We start from the raw sequence: 14,469 nt of genomic DNA, 5'->3' as shown, positions 1-14,469 counted from the left end.
TGAAGGAAATGTCACACACGCACACAGCCTGCAGGTAAACATTGCTGGTTTTAGAAGTCATATTATGCTGAAGAAGAGGTTTCACCAATTAAAATGGCTTTTTTACACCTCATGCTTATAACCAAAATAATAGATTTTAAAGGTATTCAATTTGCACATGGCTTTAGGAAGGAAAGGACCAGAGAAAGCAACTTGTACACTGTAAAAACGAATACCCTTTATCTAATCAATAAACTTGTGGCAACAGATTACAAGCAATATTATTAATTAAATGTAACAAATTAGAATTGAGTTATAATTAATTAAATTATTCAAGGAGAAAACAGTAACAAACAAACACCGATCCCCATAATGGTGACTTAAAACATGTGACTTAAATAATGGTGACTTTACAATGTGACTTAAATTTATGTTTTTTGGGGGGGTTTTTTGGTTGTTTTACTCGTTTTAAATGGTTAACTTTTAAGGATTAAATTTGATTCATTATTACTCAATTCTAATTTGTTAAATTTAATTAATAATATTGCTTGTAATCTGTTGCCACACTTTTTTTTGTGATTAGATAAAGCATATTCATTTTTACAGGTGAGCACTATTAGCATGAACTATAACCCAAATCCTTTTTTTTAATTGTTACTCGAAACAAAATGAAAATATATATATATATATAAAAAATATAACTTATTTTACTTCAGCTATAGTTCCCAAGGCACAATTTCTCATTTTCGTTTAGATTAACTTGAAATCCCAAAATAAGTATAGCTAAATCATCTAAAACTAATGAATACAAATAACAAAACACTACCAATTTATTAAAACTAAATTGAAACACGTATTATAGATTCTTAGAAAATACTATAAAAAATAAAATCAAATTCAAATTAACAAAAACTATAACTATGACCCTAAATTAATATTTAAACTGACATTTGTTAAAATAATGTTTCCAAAAACATATTTTGTTGGACTCATTTTGATTTAAAAAAAACTAACAAAAATTGCATTAATAAATTGCCTTTTTTTCACATTTAGTTACACAGGGCAATAATGAATCAGGAATACACACTTTATGTTCACTTGAGATATTGTAAAACAAACAAACTAGTATACTAATGATGAATATGATTACAATGCAAGTCAAAATTACAATGTAAGTCTAAATGTGTGTGCTTGTATATTTATGTGTTTGTGTTTACATGGGTCGGTATGTGTGAAGCGGAAGGTGAAAGAAGGACGAACAGAACATTACGGCATGCTTCTTATATGAAAGACCTTGACGAGATGTATGTCCCGTCCCGCAATGACAAGAAGCCCCTGTCAAGCTTTTAGTAGTTCCATTTAAGAAGAGCTCAATGACTTCCCTTCTGCTCTGCGCTTCCACCTTAATAAAAAGTAATATGGCGAGATATTTTACTATCTAACCGAATCAATCCTGAAAGTTGAGAAATGCTCTTGTCTTTCAAAAGGATTGAAATTCAAAACACATTGCCTTACTTTGAGCATTCAGAATATGTCCTTTCAAGGTTGAATATATCTTGCTGCAATGAAGTTAAAAGGATGAAGCAGTGGAGTTAACAATAATCTAAGCCTCAGACGGTACGCCCATGGACCGCCCTTAGTCCGCTCACTGAGCATCTGATGCATACAGCATACAAAACTGAAAAGTATTTGCAGAAATCATAAACTCAATCAGTTTGCCTGAAAAACAAGGGTTCACCAACCAAATCCAAAATAAGATCAATGAATCATATTTGTTATTTATTAATTATTATTAATATACACAATATTCATATAAATAAAGTGTTAGGTTTCTTCTGTTACACTTTCATTACTTGATCCGATTTCCTAGTTTGTCGCCTAGGTTACCTATTAATAAATCGTTTGCTCCTTGTTCTCCTTGGTTTATTCTGTTCCTTGCCTGGTATTGTTAAAAGTTGAATATTGAAAAGGCCTTTCTCAATTCATTCCGAGTCGTGATATACATGACCTCATTATTATGACCACCTGCCAAATATGCTGTTGGGCCTCTGCGTGCTTCCAAAACGGTGTCGTCCTGCCAAGGCATGGACTCTACAAGACCCCTGAAGGTATGCTGTGCTATTTGGCATCACGATCTTAGCAGAATATTCTTCATGCAAGTTGAGAGGTGAAGATGGTGAGATGCTCAATAGGATTGAGATCTGGGGAATTTGGAGGCCAAGGCAACAGCTTGAACTCTTCATCATGTTCCTCAAATCCTTCCTGAACAATGTGTTCATTATCCTGCTGAAAGCAGGGACATTATCCCACTTCCACCAGGGAACACCACTCCCATTAACAGTTGTACATGGTCTACAAAAATCTTTAGGAAGGTTTCACATGTCAAATTGACATCCGCATGAATGCCCAGACACAGGGTTTCCCATCAGAACATTGGCCTGACATTCACACTCCCTCAACCAGCTTTCGTCTTCCCACAGCGCATCCTGGGCCATCACTTCCTCAGCTAAATATTGCATTTATTCATTTAGCTGACGCTTTTATCCAAAGCTACTTACAATTGCTATGTCAGAGGTTGCATGCGTCTGGAGCAACTAGGGGTTAAGTGTCTTGCTCAGGGACACATTGGCATCTCACGGTGGATTCGAACCTGGATCTCACACCAAAGGCATGTGTCTTATCCACTACGCCATCACCTCAGGAAGATTAGTATAGCTCTTACCCGGATAATAGAGGAATTGAAATGACAAGTTTATACACAATTCTAAAGTTGTCCCACACAGGACTTGAACCCACTATCTATGGGTGAGATGCCTGTCGCTCATCATGTTGCGCCACTTGGCAGACCAAGTGGTACAGACTTGGCCATATTGCTCAAGTACACAGAACATCCTTGTGATGTAAAAGAAAAGGGCAATCATCAGAGTAGGTGGCTTTCTTTCACTGCTCTAAGGTCGATTTCTGATGCTCACATGGCCATTATAGGCTCTTTCGACGGTGGACGGGTCATCATGGCACTCTGAGTGGTCTACAGCAACATAGCCCCACACTCTTAGAAGAAATGGTTCTATTTAGAACCAGAAATGGTTCCATCCCCTGCTTCATATGAAACTCCAAAATGGTTCTATATAGAACCATTTTTTTTGGTAAAAGTTTCTATTGGCCAAGTATGGAACCCCAGGGTTCTATATAGAACCCAGAGGAACCCCTTTTTTAAGAGTGTATAGAACCTTTCAAGGGGTTCCAAATACATAGCGCTGATAGAACCTTTTAAGGTTATATATAGGCTAGAACCTTTTCTTAAGAGTGCACATGCACTGTCTAGCAGACTTTTGTGTTTTTACACTTTAGATGGGAACGCGACGGTTTAGAGGTTTTAAGATTTCCACTCTGGAGGGTGGTTTCATTTTTTGTGTTTTTAAGCACCAAAAATACCGTCGCCGTGTAAACGAAAGGCACATCCGATTAAATATTTTTTATTAAATGAGGCCTTAGACACATGGCCTTACACCGACTAAAGACAAACTTGTGAACAATGAACACAAGACGCATGGTAGGATCACATGACTAACAGGGGAATCACATGACCGACATGAAACATGACATGAACAAACCAAAACATGACAGTCAGGCGCATACATTTTTGCTATATTCTTATCACTCTTGCACATGCCTATTAAAATCAAAAAAGCGACTTAAAAAAAAATGTAATTTAATATAATTTAGGTAATCCCCGACATCAATTACGTACATAATGTAAAATAATAATAATAAAGCATCAGCAACTAAGAACTTTTTGGAATTACACTCAATTAAGTTCAAATCTTAATTCAGCATCCTATTTGCTACTCCAATTCAAATTCTGGGGTTTAATTGGATGGTAAATGCATTCTCAACTCAATTCTCACACACACACACCACGGGCGACACTTACAGGGAGTCATAGTGGACAGCATCCATCTTTGGGCTGATGAGGTGTTTGGAGGACACTGTTGTGTGGTGAGGTGACAGTGACATAACACACACCTTCAGCCAGCAATGACTCAACCAGATCCTGTCCATTCAACTGAAGAAATCATTTTCCAGACCCTCACACACACATTTCTATCATGTCATCTAAGGTGACTGAGGAGGTTATTAGCGGAGTGGCAGGAATGAGATTTGTCCCAGGAATATAACTACTTTTGTCCCTTGGGACTCAGATCCGATCATTTCATTTGGAATCATGTTTTTATCTGGTGTGGGGAGGACATGCCCATGTTGTTCACACACAAAAGTAGCGGTAATGCTGAAAAGGTAATGTCATCACACAATGGCCACTGAAGCAACACTTTTCAAACAGGAAATACCTCCATCACTGAAGAAAAAAACATCTGTAATAGAACTGTCAGTGAGTAATAGGACTTGGCTCAAGGGCCCTTAAGGATGCGGTTCTTTCTTACCTTATCAGTCAATCAGTGAGCAAATAAAGGAACGTGTGGAAATTCAAGCATGTTTTCAGAGACACCTTTTCAGTAGATGCACAAAGGCCCATTTAGATGTGAAACGCAGGAAAAAGTAGCAAACAAGACCATGAAATGAATTCAACAAAGCCTTTATACCTAAACAAAAAGCCTAAGACAATACACACATCTGAGAATACACTTTCTTAATTGCACAATTGTCGCAAAAAATATAACTGACAATTTTGATTCCTGTGGAATGCAATAAAAATAAAAATATCATGTTTTAAGAGTATCTTTATTTCACCATTGTCACCAGTTGCTTGCCATTTAATTTGTTGAGACAAAAGTATTAACAGCTTGATTTCTGGAATGTCGGTCTCAGACACGTGATTACGCTTATAATCATGTATACCACTGTAGCCAACATAAAATTATGGCCATATCTGCACATAACAATCAAACAAGCAAAAGACCACAACCCAGTGCCACATATATATTATGAAACTCTTTATTTTGCATTGTGGAGATTTGTGGAGATAGACACGGTACGGCAGGTGGCAGTTTTGTTGGATCTGTCATTCCAGATCCAAAAGAACGAATAAGAAGCCTCTTTGAGTGAATTGCCCTAAATGTTCTCCAACCCATTCATATAATATAAAAGGGAAAGAGAGTAAAGAAAAAAAAACAGTATACAAAAAAACCTGAAAACCATAGAAAACACACCTGATATAAAACACAAATATAAGCAGCCTCTTTGAGTGTGAATCACCCTTGTTTTTGTCCGACAAGTCATACCTCAGTCTTATCTGAATGACATATTCTGTCAAATAGGATAATTTAGAGATTTCATCTGGAGTATCATCAGTATAACAGTGGAAAACAATTTTATGTTTTCTTATAATATCACCAAGAGCCATATTACCATATATATTCAAAACAACAGAGGGCCTAACACAGATCCTTGAGGCACTCCATACTTTCTACTGATGTTATCTTCTATTTAAATAGACAAAATGATAACGGGTAAAATCCAAACCACCTCAATGCTTGTCCCTGAATACCAGAGTAATTTTGTAGTGACCAAAGAGTATTTTATGATCTATAGTGTCTAAGATCAAGTAAAACTAGTGCAGAGATAACAGCCTTGGTCAGAAGCAGAGGTGTAAAGTCAGGTTCAGAAAGTAAGTCCTCCTCAGTATGTTGTTCCAATCACCTGGATTTAATTAGCATAGTTATCAGCCAGGAGATTGAACTAATTAGTGAAATCAGCTGGATGAGTACATAGAATAAACATATGACAGGACTTTTACTTTCTGACCCCTGGACTTTACACCTCTGGTCAGAAGCTTTACATTTGCAATTTTAACAAGCATACAAACTAAAATTTGTAATTTTAGTAAGCCATTCGTAATTTTAACAAGCACTGTGTCTGTGCGATGATAGGGCCAGAACCCTGACTGAAATTTTTCATACATAGGCCTATCATTTTTTTGTTGTTGTTTTTTGTTTTTGCAGAAAGGAGCACAACTGAGTGGACAACTTTTTCTAGTATTTTAGAAATTTGAAAACTTCCTTAACCTCTTAAAATACTCAAAACTTCCCAATACAATAATATCTAATCTAAAAAGCATTTAGTTCACTTACTGAGCTTGTTGTCGTCTTCTTCTTCTAGAGTTTCATAGGCTTATGGTGCATTACTGCCACCAACTGATTTGGAGAGTGGAAAGTATTGTGAAAGGATATAGGCCACTTTATGTACACCTGTTCAACTGCTTGTTATCAGCCAATTACATGGCAGCATCTTATCAGCCAATCACATGGCAGCAACTCAATGCATGTAGGCACGTAGACATGTGCAGCATCCCAATTCACATTATATCCATCCTAAACAGCCCATTCAAAATTAGCGTCTAAAGATACCCGAATGGTCTACTTTTTCGGGTTTAATATTGCCCACAACTCATTGCACATTGTACAAGTTTTCTTCACAAAAACAGTGCATACTTTGCAGCAATGGTCAAGATGATCTGCTAAGTCCAAAATTGAGTATCAGAATAGGGAACAAAAACTTATTAATGTAACTTTGAACGTGGCATGGTTGTTGGATTGTTGAAAAAAATTGTAGAAATACAAAACACACTTAAAACTCCTTAGAGAGCACAATCTGGGGCTTCTTGTTATAGACTTTTAGATCTATTACAGTCATGTCATTTTGTTTGAATCGAAAGTGCATTCAAGACTGATGTCAATTTGAATTGAATTCTTTCATAGAATGCTAGAAATAATGCTAGAATGGCTTGTAGATGTCAAATCCAAATTATGTTCAGCAGAAACCTCAAGGAAACTGTTCAGAAATGCATTAATTTTGCAGTAATATCAAACACATCAAAAGCAAAACTACTTAGTTTTTCACATTATAACAAATAATGGACATTTATATATCATAAAGTTTGCCATAATATACACATTATTAGTAATACATGTAATCACAGGGCACAGGCCAGTCACAACAAAAACAACAGGTGAGCAATGAACAGCACCGGCTGCATACTGAGCTGAGGATCATTGGGAAAACATTTCCATGCAAATCATCCCATTCATCACTCTCCGTGTCACGCGCGTGCGCATGCAAACACATAATACACATACGGCCTCATGCAAACATGCTCGCCATTCTGTTTACTGAACTGAAGCCTGCTGCCTGTATGATGAATGGGGTTTTTTAAGAAAGCTCTCCCGCAGACTCTCCTCCACCCTGTTCTTCCCTGTCTTTCCCATTCGCCCCTGCAGCTCAAGTCTGTCTGCCTCTGCGTTTGTATTTTGAAAGTCTTCATGCTCATTAGTATTTCGCAAGTCTCTCCAGGGGCCTTCGTTCTACCCTCTCGACAGACTGTCTGAGAAGCACGTTGCCGTCCACTCATTTATCACAAACCCATGAAATATCAGAGTGTGGTTTGACTCGATCATGTGGCTGAAGTGTGAAAAGTGCTCATTTAAAAAGTGCTCATGACAACAGACACCTGGTTTTATAATAAAAATGGGTCTGATTAATCAAATAAAACGTAAAAATTAAGTAAAACAATTTAAGACTATCAGTCGTTTCAAAACTTTATTTGAACAAATTACATGCTATGTATGAATCAAATCAATGAGAATAACCTCAAAGGAACTTGTAGACTTCGGGAATGTGGTAGACATTGTAAAAAAAGTTGGTTTAGAAGTCAATGCATTCATAATATTTGTTTTATTTCCATATAATTGAAGATGATCAGTTCACAGAAATCTATTTTGCGTTTGTCAAAGCCATTCTTTACAATTAAATGCACTAATTTGGCATGTTAATCAAACAGATTAATCAAACAGATCATATTAATCAAACAGATCTCATTCCCCATTGACTACCTAGTCAATGGGGAATGAGATCTGTTTGATTAAAACATTCTTCCAAATATCTTCCTTTGTGTTCAGCAGAACAAAGAAACACACAGAGGTTTGTAACAACATGAGGGTGAGTAAATACTGACAGAACTTTCATTTTTGGGTGAACGAACCCTTTAAAATGAAAGCCCTAAAAAAATCTACAAACTATTTTCTGAGCAGCTCTATGAAAAGGACAGTTTGAGAAAGTTAAAACAATGGTCTTTCCCAAATTATACTCTTAATATGAACCTGAGGTCATATGGCCTTTCCTCTTGTGAGCTAAAACCTTAGGGTCTCATTTGTCATTTTATGATTCAGTAAGTGCTCATAAAAGCCCCTTTTACTGCTATGATTCGCCCTTGATGGACCATTATGTGAAGTCTACACATTGGGCTACAACCCAGCAGCCCATGAGGCCAAGTGTGGACTTGAAGGTGGACCGTATGAGTTGAGGGCGAGCATTTGAAAATTAAATAAGAGTATAAGGGGAAAAACGGACACAAACTTTTCCATTTCAAGGATATCCTCTTTAATAGTGGTATGTTTAACCAACCCGGTCTCATCCCAAGAAGTCATATAACTGACGTTTTGGGACGTCTTTTGACCATACGTCAATGTTCGCCTTTTTAGGGCCCCCTTAAACGTCGGTAGATGAGGTTATGGGATCCTAACTCTACCCCAGACCTAAACCTAACCCTAAACCTAACCCGTCACCTAACTCAGTGGTTCTCAAAGTGGGGTCCGCGGACCCCTGGTGGTCCGCGAGCTAAAGCCAGGGGGTCCGCGAAATAATTTACAACCTAACGTTTTTTTTTCCATGCTATATGAGTCATGTTTTCTTTATCATCTGAAAACATGCTGTTTATTCCTAAGTAACTTATATAAAGCATTTAACATAAAACAATACAAAGTAGACACTTAAAGTTTTCTATAGATAGATAATCTATGTCTTTGCGTCAAGTAGACTATTCGCTGCTGTTGATTTTGCGGGACGTGCGCCAGAAAGGAGACGGCATGAACCCGCATCCGGTTCTTTTCTGTATTTTTAAAAGGCATGACATTTTGTAGTCATTTATAATGTAGCCTATACACAAATAAAAAAATGGACACTTTACCGTTTCGGATGATGCACTCTTGCCTTATGACCATAAATAAGAGTATTCCTGTTTCCACTGCTAAGGAAAAATTCCCATGTAATTGCGCCCCGGCGTCTCGCGTGCGCGCACAATAGTCAGTTCTAGCACTGCTAGATTTGACATTAGAAGTCTGATCATTATCAAAATAAAAGTGCACAGTGACAGGGCCGTACCCACAACTGAGGTTGCAAGGATGCACATCGCGATGATACTGACCTTCTCGTCTGAAGTGCTTCAGCAGACTAACAACGATAGCTCGTCAATGTCAAAATGTTTGAGTCGAAGTGAACTCAAAGTTCCCCGCACGACGTTTCAGTCAACGGTCATAAAGTACGAGATAAGATGTAGGCCTTAATTAACAAACAGCTGTTTTAGATAAAAGTTTTAAAAAAACTTCTGAAACAATCAGTCTGCAAAGTATTAATCAAGCTCAACTTTAACAAAGGAAAAAGCAGGTCAATAGAAACATACTGTGCCCATGAGATTAACATTATGGATTCATATATTTAACATATACTGTATGTTTTTTTTAGCTAATTACAGTAGCTCAAATTAACAACGCATGCACCTATAAAAACATAATGCCATTATCATTGTATTTATAGGCTTATGGGCTTTATTTGTGTGCAGAATAGGCCTAATTATTGAAACATTTCTCTTTTAAGGCCATTCCTGATTGGAGGTGATTGTGTTTCGTGACATCTTGACAAAAAAAAAAAATGTATGCCACTGACTGACATGCTTCTACTAAATCTATAGTTATCCAATTGTGGGGCCTTAAAACACCTTAAAATGCACATGTGTAGATCAAGAACATCAAAAATTCCTAAGTGAGGGATCCTAAGTGATTCCTAGCAAGATCACTTTCGTTACCTCAGTAGGCTATTTAGAAATTCCTGCATAGTACCCTGGGTGGAGACCATTCATTTTGTGCAAAAATATTTCATTTGCCGCTCACACATTAACTTTGTGCTCAATAACTGTTATAAATATGAGGGGGGTCCTTGGAATTTTTTTTCCCCTGAAAGGGGTCCCTGGCACCAAAATGTTTGAGAACCCCTGACCTAACTGACGTTAAAGGTAAAGCGTCAGTTGTATGACGGCCGGGATCGCCATCTACCGACGTTTAAGGGGGCCCTAAAAAGGCGGATATTGACGTATGGTCAAAAGACGTCCCAAGACGTCAGTTATATGACTTTTTGGGATGAGACTGTGTTAGTTTAACACTGACAAATATAGTGATTGCGGGGTTACTAAACTGACTTTTTCTTTTAATAATGACCATAAATGATGCAAAATCAAAAAGGTATCGAAACAGTTACAAATTTACACAGAAGCAAGTGTAGCTATCAACTGCAATAAATCATTAGGATTCTCTCGCTTGCTGTTTAGGTGACTGTCACTGCATGGCTGAGTACTGCTATAGTCTTTATATGGTTTATGAAAGCAGAAGTTCCTATAATTTGTTGTTAAACAGGCAACATTTCTGTTGAGTTCAGTCGGTTCCAGAAGGCCAATGGCTCCATCTTCACCATTTCCGACAAAGGCCACATTATTAGAAAAGTTCAATTTTAATTGTTTCTCGCAGCATAAGCGGTAAGCAGTAAATCACACAACAGATTGCACAAACCCCAACGTTTCGCTGCAACCTAATTTATTCCCCAAACCGTTTCCATGCTCTCCTACTGGGGGTGCTTTCCTTTTTTTAAAGATTCAAAGGAGCAGAGACTTGCAAAATTATTTGTCTTTGAATGAAAGCATAAATCCAAACTGCACTCATCAGCAGCATCTCAAGCACCTAAATATTCTTTTGATTTCTGACATAGTTCCAAAATCATATGCCCGTGTGAATCCAGATGAGGGTCTGTGGGTGTGTGTGCCATAGCACACTGAAGATGATCAAACGGCAGAGGGAGATGTATAGAACAACGTCCTTGATCCGCACACAAGTCTTTGGCAGAAAACAACGAAAAATACTGTTTTTCGAAGGGGGAAAGGAAGAGCTTAAAGGCATATGATTTAAAAATGTGTCATATTTGGTCATATTCATAAATGAAAACACAATGTGTGATGGCGGACCACTGTTAGCTGGGAGGTATTGGTTTACTTCTCTAACAAGCTATCCAACGCAAAGAAACTTAAATTGTACCTTTTTTGATGGATGAGATGGAAATCCAGCAGGTAGTAGGTTGATAAGCCGAGCAAGGCAGGCAGCGGGAAGTTTTGTAGGTTGGTAGTATCAGACAGGATGGATTCCAGTAATCCAACAAACAATTGGTAGTTGATTGAAGAAAGGGTGTTAAAAGGCACAACTTAAATGTCAAAACTATAAAGGGTGTTAAAAGTCACAACTTAAATGTCAAAACTAATGTCCACGTAGTGTTCAATTGATTCAATAGCGCTTCGATAGCAAAGTAAAAAAACTATATGCTTGTACGTTCCTAAAGCTTCCTTTTTCTTTTCTTGTGTTTGAAAAAGTCAGAGGCGGCCATCTTTTTATTCAAACGTTCTCACCAACTGTCAAAATAAAAGTCCCCACAAAATAAAGGATCCTAAATCTAACAAAACATTCCAGTGCTCCAATAGCACAACAATTTAGATTAAACCAAACTCAAAATAGCTCCTCCTACACAATGTGTGTGTGTATCAGCAGTTTTTTACCTAGAAATAAGCATCTTAATCATTAGATGTTTGCAGACATATAGCCCCTTAAAGGTACAAGTTGCAAGATTGTTTTGCCACCAGGGGTCGCTAACCTCTTACAATAACAACGTATATTAATTATGTATATTCTGCATTAAGTGGAATTATGGATCTTGTCGTCAAGCTGATGGATCTTTTATGGATGAGTGAATGCATTGATGTATTTATCATGACTGTAGTATGAAGCAGGGCGCGACTGCTAGACGTATACCAGCGCCACACGCAACACGAGTCCCGCGGATATAAAGGACATTTAATTCTACCGAACTACTCGCTGAATTACTCGCACAGTTCAGTTTATTAGAGGAATTAAACTTGAGGTAACGCAGCGCTGCTTCTCTTCCTCTAACAGTTTCACTATCACAGTAAACTGCATTTGAGTGTGTTGAACGTTAGTTAGGTTGTTTGTTGGCTGTATGAGTCTAAGCTAGATCATCATTAGAGATTAACATACAGATCATATTCTAACTTTTCATCATGTGGAACTATATAACATTGATTAGTTTTATTAATTTGCTCACCTGTTTGCTCAAGTAACATGCAACACTCGCGTCTCTGTCACACCGAAGTTAGTCGCGGACGTGGAGCTCTCGGCATCTCGAAAGATGTTGATCTTCGTTTTTAGTCCTCTTTTTGTCTCAAAGTCTGCTTGCCATGGTCCATAATGTTTGAACAAAACCCTGCTAGGAACGCTCACGCTGTTGAGCAAGCGTAACGGAAATAACCGACCCAGTTGTCCACGTCTGTCGCCATGGTTACTGTTGCAGTGGGAGGTCAAACCTGGCGGAAACCAGGGGTAACATGGATATGACGTCATTGACTGGCGACTCATCACCCCTGCTCACACGCCCCGTTTCCTTGGTTAAAAATTTAAATTTTCTTAAGATTTACAAATGGTTGGAAACATTTGGGATATTGTAAGTAATCAACTAAACAAAATATATAACATTGGCCTAGTGGTTTTTGGATATTTTACTGCAAAATTCCTGCATATTGTACCTTTAAAATCACCCCTTTTCATATTCTGGTTTTGAGAATTGTCAACAATGCTTTAAATTGGCTAATCATGGAACTTCCCAGCATTAAAGGGGAAGTTATTTTTCGTCCTTTGTTCAATAAACAAAAGATTGAAATGGCAGAGCAACAAATGGCATAGTATTTCTGGAAAATTCACATTGGCGAGATCAACTCAAATGACTTTTGCTTTGGCCAATTTTTTTTTTTTTTTTTTTTTTGTGATTTCATGATCCTGTTTGAAGTGCATCAGTCCTTTTAGGGGATTTTTCTTTTTTTAAAAGTTCGTTATAGTTTTCAAGGGTGGCTGTTGTCCCAAATATATAGGTTACAATCTTCTTTGCTGTCACAATTCAAAAGATAAAAAATGTCAGTCGATCAATGGTACGGCAACAACACACATGCTGTCAAACATTTCCTTTTTTTTTTTTTACAACATTCCAGAGGATTCTGGATCGTGGTATTCCTCTAAATATTTACACTTCCCTCCAAAAGAGGAGGTTAACATTCCCTGTTGAATGCGTATCACATCTATAATTCAGAATGCTATCACAGCAGAAAGCCAGAATAAAGTGTTTTCTATAAATACGCATTCACAACTTGACGTGGTTTGAAACTTGGAAGGAAAAGTTGTGGTGGGACTCTTGTTTTCCCATTCTTTCGTCTGCTGCGGCTTATCAGCGATTCTGTAAGAAGCTGTTTTGAAGATGCTTACTCAGGCGAGGAGTTATGTCGTCCCATGTTCATTGATGTAATCATCAACACTCTTTGCGGGAATTTGATTGACATGTTTGCAAAAGTGCTTTCCAAATCTAGAGTGATAGTTACAGTGTGATTACAGGCTGAAATAGATAATAAAAAAAAACAATTCTGTTTGGAGAAAGGTTTTATCGGGACACTTTTTGCCAGTCATTTGAAAATTGGAAATGGTCAGGAAAAAGTGTCCCAATGAAATCTGAATTCATATAAAACTAGGCTATAAAACATGAGCTTGTCTATGTCTACTCTTTATGTGAAGAAAAATACTTTTGAGTGTGTAGCCACACCGTGAAAACAAGTGTCCCAAAGCATAGTATACTATGTTGAACTACAATGACTTCATCCAGCGCTCTTTTGGTTTGCTATTCTGAAGTGTGGTTAATGGTTTGCAGAGTGAGAAACCGCTCCGAACTGTCCGAATGATTTGGAATCGCGAACCGATTCAGAACTTTCTGGCAATCTGACCCAGTCAAGACAATGAACTGACCCAGAATAATTAGCCTATTCCTTCACAAATTATGGGACACATGACATAAGTCTAAAATATTGGGAAAATTATTTTTTCTCATGTCAGTAAATGGCATTATATATTATTTATTTGTAAAGTTTTCAAATAAACTTGCAATAAATTTGCAACTTCCTGTTATTTTTATAAAAATAAATAAATACATTTTATTAAAATAAAAAAATAAAAGTTAATATAAACTTTGTGTAGGCTACTACGATTCATTCAAGATAAACGAAAATAGTGTCCAATTTTTTTTATAAATATCCTGTTCCACTCCAATATATATATATATATATATATATATATAATAGAATATCCTATATTTATAGCTATAATGAATTAAAAATATTTATCTTGCATGAAATCACATATATACATATGCCATTTCATGTTAGCTAAGTATTTTTAATTAATAATTTTGCAACTTCTACAGCCCGTGATACTGTTGATAAAATGAATCATTTTAGATGATCGAATCAATCTTTGAGGGATAAGCATCTCAGAA

General features: G+C 37.0%; 1 protein-coding gene across 2 annotated transcripts in view; it reads right to left on the bottom strand.

The window, feature by feature from the left end:
- sdk1b (sidekick cell adhesion molecule 1b) overlaps positions 1-11,501 on the bottom strand; it is a 269,066-nt gene extending 257,565 nt beyond the window's left edge. Inside the window, exon 1 of one of the 2 annotated variants that reach the window (XM_089132480.1) lies at positions 11,130-11,501. The gene's annotated coding sequence lies outside the window, so the exon portion shown is untranslated. The remainder of the gene's footprint in view (positions 1-11,129) is intronic. The other variant, XM_089132482.1, reaches the window with a different exon arrangement.
- Between the last annotated feature and the right edge of the window lie 2,968 nt (positions 11,502-14,469).

This window comes from Pimephales promelas, chromosome 6 (genome assembly GCF_988280905.1).
Source record: "Pimephales promelas chromosome 6, fPimPro1.hap1.1, whole genome shotgun sequence".
NCBI classification, from domain to species: domain Eukaryota; kingdom Metazoa; phylum Chordata; class Actinopteri; order Cypriniformes; family Leuciscidae; genus Pimephales; species Pimephales promelas.
This window is presented reverse-complemented; position numbering and strand designations above follow the sequence as displayed.